Source organism: Aedes aegypti, chromosome 2 (genome assembly GCF_002204515.2).
Source record: "Aedes aegypti strain LVP_AGWG chromosome 2, AaegL5.0 Primary Assembly, whole genome shotgun sequence".
Lineage (NCBI taxonomy): Eukaryota > Metazoa > Arthropoda > Insecta > Diptera > Culicidae > Aedes > Aedes aegypti.
This window is the reverse complement of record NC_035108.1, coordinates 444051993-444057992: the sequence shown is the minus strand read 5'-3', so window position 1 is coordinate 444057992 and position 6000 is coordinate 444051993. Positions and strand designations below refer to the sequence as shown.

Genomic DNA, 6000 nt, shown 5'->3' with positions numbered 1-6000 from the left:
ATCAAGCAGGTTTCATCGACGGCCGCTCGACAACGGACCAGATCTTTTCCGTGCGGCAAATCCTCCAGAAATGCCGCGAGTACCAGGTCCCTACGCACCATTTGTTCATCGATTTCAAGGCGGCATACGATAGTATCGACCGCATAGAGCTATGGAAAATCATGGACGAGAACAGCTTTCCCGGGAAGCTCACAAGATTGATCAGAGCAACGATGGACGGTGTGCAAAACTGCGTGAAGATCTCGGGCGAACACTCCAGTTCGTTCGAGTCTCGGCGGCTCGAATGCTATTCAAGTAAGAGACTTTCAATCCAAAAATCATAAAAATAAATTGAGATTTGGAAAAGTTATGGCTATTTCTTATTTTTCGACGTGAATATTGTAATTTTTGGTCAAACTTTCGTTGCATTGAACCAATTGAAGATAAAATGTTCTTCAATATTTTATGTAAGGGCGTTTCTTGGCCTATCATAAGGTTGCTTTGAGGTGTATTAGTTTTTGCATAAATGCTTGAAAACAATGTTTGGCCCATAGTGGGGCAAAAGTTCGAATGAGCGGGGCAAAAGTTCGACCCATGTATGAAATCACGGAAAAATTTGCAAATTGCCTAAAATCCACATATTATCTTCAAATTTAGTTTAATTTGTCTGATCGTGTGAAAATTGTCACCAAAATTTTACATTTCCACTTACTTTTGCGAAAACTGCTATTTTTGAGTATATTACAATTAACCCGGTTTTGGTCAATTTTTTGATGAAAATTTAGTGTGTATTTTATTGTCAAACTTAAGTTTACGGCTGGTGTAAAGTATGCCTGTCATAAAAGGATCGATATTTTGTGTTTTAGCCAGCGAACTTTTGCCCCATACTAGATTCGAACTCTTGCCCCACCGGTGGGGCAAAAGTTCGAATAAGACAATCAATTTTGAAACTGTTATAACTAAAAATGGGTAAATATTTTGACACAAGTTTGTTCAGCAAAATTATAGCCAATATGTTGAAGGTTCACTGTATGGTATTTGTATTGTTTCAACTGCTATTGTTTTCCTGGAAACTTTGATTATACCACTAAGGTCGAACTTTTGCCCCACCTTACTCTATGACAGTTTCAAAATTGATTGTCTTAAACGAACTGTTGCCCCACCGGTGGGGCAAGAGTTCGAATCTAGTGTGGGGCAAAAGTTACCTGGCCAAAACACAAAATATCGATACTTTTATGACAGGCATACTCTATATCAGCCATAAACTTATGTTTGCTGAAAAATACACACTTAATTTTCATCAACAAATTGCCCAAAACCCGGTTAATTATAATATACCCAAAAATAGCAGTTTTTTCACTAAACTAAGTGAAAATGTAAAATTTTTGTGATATTAAGCAATTTGCATTTATTTCCATTAGTTTTTACATGGGTCGAACTTTTGCCCCGCTGATTCGAACTTTTGCCCCGCTGATTCGAACTTTTGCCCCACTATAGACTAAAAATTGTTTCCAAGCATTTATGCAAAAACTAATACACCTCAAAGCATCCTTATGATGGGCCTAGAAACGCCCTTACAAAAAATATTGAAAAAGATTTCATCTACAATTGGTTCCATGCAACGAAAGTTTGACCAAATATTACAATATTTACGTCGAAAAACAACAAATAGTCATAACTTTATCAAATCTCAATCGATTTTTATGATATTTGGATTGAAAGTCTCTTACTTGAAAAGCATTCGAATCACCATGACATTTATAAGTTTTGTTTTGAATTGAGCTAGAAATCTTAAAAAGAAACTCTTACCCCACTCGAACTTTTGCCCCACTTTACTCAACAGTGCGCTTATTAGAGCGCTGTTTGAACCCTACCGTAAAGGAATCATATGGAATACTTCTTCTCCATCAAAGATTTCCTGCCTAATTCCACCAATTCGGAAATACTGGTCACGACTGGCGACCTCCTTTGCTTCTTCATTTGAATCCAAGTGGTTGGGGTAGAAACAGCTTCAATTTGCTGCTAGAAAAATATGTCTAAAGCATCGAACCTGCTTACTGGAAAGTAGATAAAATTTTCACGCCAATTTTGTTTGTCTACGTTGGGTTTCAACTCCTCATTGTGATCTTGCCGAACAGCTTTTAGTTTTGCGTTCACTGCTAATATAAGCTTATCAGAAAGTGCTATGCACTGGCCACGAAAAATATACAATAATTTAATCAATTTGTTCCAGGAATCCCCATAGTTTTAGTCATTATGTCTACATTGTAAACCGTTACTCGCATTCGAGATATGTGCACTCATTCACTAACTGTTATACGGCGAGAACCACAACTTTCTCTCGAGTCACGCGAAATCTCTGAGTGTTGCACTCGCCACCCACAAATGGATTGCATCGCTTTCGCTTCGGTTTGTTGTGAATCACCTCACCAAAGCAAACGCCGTAAAAACGTGGCGCAATTTTCCGACTCGGGCTGACGTGAGCACCCAAAACAAATGGTAACTCACCGATAGAAGCCGAACGAATCACGCTCAACACGACGAAGGTTTGTAAGGAGCAACAGGAGTCGGCCAATAGAGCACTCACCCCACTCGGTTAGTCTGGTAGCGGTGGTAGCACTCTGGTAAGGGGGGTATTTTTATGCTACCAGCAGAGGCACCAGCACCGAACAACCGGCTCCGACTGTTGCTCCTGCTGCGATGCGACACTAGGGCAGTTGCTGTGCGTGCGTATTAGGGTACCCCAGGAAAAATCAATTTTCGAAAAGTTATAGTACTCAAGCGTAGATAGGAAGATTTACGTTTAAGGAAAACAATTTAAGGAACATGATCGTTATATAAGAAAAATGACATATTTTGACAGATGGTCTTGATGCCTAATGTTTTTGTAATATTTTACAATTTTTAATGAGTATTTTGGACAATTTGTTTGGTATTTATGCTTGAAATTATTGATGTTTTTTGTCAGAAAAACCTATAGAATATCGATTTCCGAGACATTCAACCTTAAATATATGTATGATTTGTTATTCCAAAACTAGAAATATCCAACCTAGCACTATTTATAATGAAAAGTTTCGCGAGAATAGATTGAAAAATTATTGTCAGAGCACAAGGATACTGTCTTTCGAGCAAATGACAGAAATTTCGTATTGCTTATTATCTCGCCCTGAAAGATATTAGTAACCGTGGTGCAGCTCATTGTTTTTAAGAAAATGAATAGACAAAGAAGAAAACTATCACCATTGAGAGAAGGATCTCTTCATCTCTTTATCGTGGCGTTGTTAAACAATGTGTAAATCCTTTCGTTAGCTTAGTAACACAAGCTACGCACTTGACTATTAATGGCTTTTGAGACGAGATCAAAAATTGATCGAAAAATATAATATTTAATTCATTTCACTTTTTTTATTTTTGACTTTTTTAGCACTGACTTTTTAAACATTGATATTTTCTAGAACACCCTAGCGCTTATGTTCTTGCAGCGATGTTTCGTCCATTGGGTGGGTGGGTGGCTTCGTGCGAATCCGAGCAGTGAAGTGAATGCACCGCGTTGGGGCAACGACGGGGAGATAGGTGGCGAAGGGCACACACAAGATTCGAGTAAAATACTCCAATCTTTGGTTAATTTAGCCAGTAGCCTTGTGCAAGCGGTAGCGTTCACATCGCGACTTGGAAGAAGAAATCGTGGTAAAAGTGCTCTCTGGATGTTGAAGCTTTCTGGCTAAGGACTGTTGGTTTTTTGGTGAATGGTCCTTCTTGAAGTGATAGTTCTTTTTTGTTGAATTGGAATAGCCTTGTGCAAAGTGAAGGTTTAAAGCTTGAATTTTCATCTTGTGGTTGAAAGTTTAAAGTGGGATGGTCATAACTCAAAGAAAGTTTGAAATTTATCAACTGAATAAAGTGGTTTTTCAGTGCATCTGGAATTTAAGTAGTGTGAATTAACGATTGCCTAAATTTCTATCAGTAATAAAAGTTCTAAGCTGTAAAATAAGTGAAACATTCTCGAGGAAAACCGCTCGAAGGAAAACGGGCTAACAGGCTAGGACGAAGAAATCAAAGAGAAAGTAAGTGGGTGTAAAAGTGCGAACAAATCATTGAATCGTTTACGACTCGAGGGGCTAAAAGTGGGTCCTCTCGAAAGAAGACAAAAGTACAATTAATGAGTTAACTTTGGTGCTTGCGACGGATGGTGTCAGCAGAACCTGTGTCGAGTGCGGTTCGTTGGGTTTGTTGGGTGTGATATTCTGCGGGCAACTGTTTATGAGAAAATACGAGACTGTGGTTTTGCTAGTGCGTCGGCAAGTGGTGAAAAAGTGGAAAGAAAAGTGAACAATTTGTTGACAATTACGAGCGGTGATTGTGGGGCTCGGTTGTTGAATGTGCTCAGTGATTCAGAAGGCCAACGGCTATTCGTGAATTTTGTACTGGAAGTTTTGTGCCGAACTGCGAATAGCGAACCGAAACAGCTGCGGACCTTGAAAAGGTTGGTATCGATTCTAAATAATGTGGAAATTAATATTTATGCCTGAAAGCTTGTGGTTTTGAACAGCATATAGTTTAGTAATATTATATTGTGAGTCTTAAGTAAAATTTTGATGAACCAGTTTCACGGCTTCTGCTTAGTGTCTGTTGCTGTCATGATTAAAAATCATTAAGATATATTCCCGAGGACTATTAATACAGCTCAAAACTATGATTCTTCAAGGATATAATTTGGGATTATAGCCAATATTATATAGTGAGTTTTAAGTTAAATTTTGGCGAATTAGTGCCACAAGTTCTATTAAGTGTTTTTTGCTCTCATAATTCAAAATTTTTAATAATCAGTGTGAGGATTCTTCATATAGCTCAAAATTCATATTATTTTAGAACAGTGGTCACCAAACTGCGGCCCGCGGGCTGCATGCGGCCCTCGAGAAGGTTTTGTGCGGCCCGCGAATGGATTTTGAATATTAATGTGATGCGGCCCGCATGTTATAATTTTTATTCAAGCTGATGTTCAATCCTTTGCTTTTGCACTTTGTTGTTGGAAAGTCAGTCATTGAAATCATGTAAAATTTGTTTGCGTTTATCAATCGTCGTGGCATAAGGAATAATATGAAATTGACTTTGACTCATTCAAAGGTTCACAGTTTCTGAAAAACCTGATTTTTTTAGAATCTTAAAAGGAAGGCTAAGGGCCTGCAAAAAGTCTTCAAATCTATGAAAATTTCTCTGCTGAACATATCTCAGTTTTTAAAAAATTGAACCAGTATCTTCGTCTTGCAGAGATGTTCTTTGACTTTAAAAATGTCTCTAATTTCTGAAAATTTTTGAAGATTATGTTATTTGAAATATTTGAATATGGATTGCTTTCTGAATGGTTGAGGAGTCCAAATGCCAAGAAATGTACAATGTTGGACAATACATTTGTAAGTATTTCGACCTTCCATAAAATGGTCAACTTTTATGGGATAAATCTCAGTTATTTATAGTCCGATATGAATAAAATTTACACCTCATTTCGGAAATTAATTAAGTGTAAACATTTTCAAAATATCAAAAATCAAATATCAAGAGATTAAAAACAATATCAATCCGATTGAAGTGAATTTCGCGGAAAAAATTTAAATGATTTATCTCAAAAGTAATACTCAAAAGAAGATACTATCAATCTATTCCTATTTTATGGTTTGTTTAAATTTTGAAATTCGTCGAAAAATTTACCGTTACTGTTTTCAACTCGTAAAAGTAAAATATGTTACAAATATATGTTAAAATTCAAGTTATGATAAAATTTAATATAAATCGATCCTTCAAAAAATTTAAATAAAACCCTCTGAAGTAGACTATTTTGTATTATTAATCGAAAAAGTTCAAAATATATTGTCCAATATTGTAAGTGACATGTTGATCGAATTTGAATATTGTGTACTAATAAAACTCTGTTCCTAGTTTTTAAAAAGTATTTGAAGGTGAGTTTTTTTGAATTATTTTATATTAGCTAACATAATTCATTAAAAACTTGGCATTGTTTCT

General features: G+C 36.4%; 1 protein-coding gene across 2 annotated transcripts in view; it reads left to right on the top strand.

Moving 5' to 3' along the window:
• Positions 1-3631: 3631 nt before the first annotated feature.
• LOC5572370 (nitric oxide synthase) overlaps positions 3632-6000 on the top strand; it is a 445274-nt gene continuing 442905 nt past the window's right edge. For both annotated transcript variants that reach the window (XM_021847903.1, XM_021847904.1), the window contains exon 1: positions 3632-4465. The gene's annotated coding sequence lies outside the window, so the exon portion shown is untranslated. The remainder of the gene's footprint in view (positions 4466-6000) is intronic.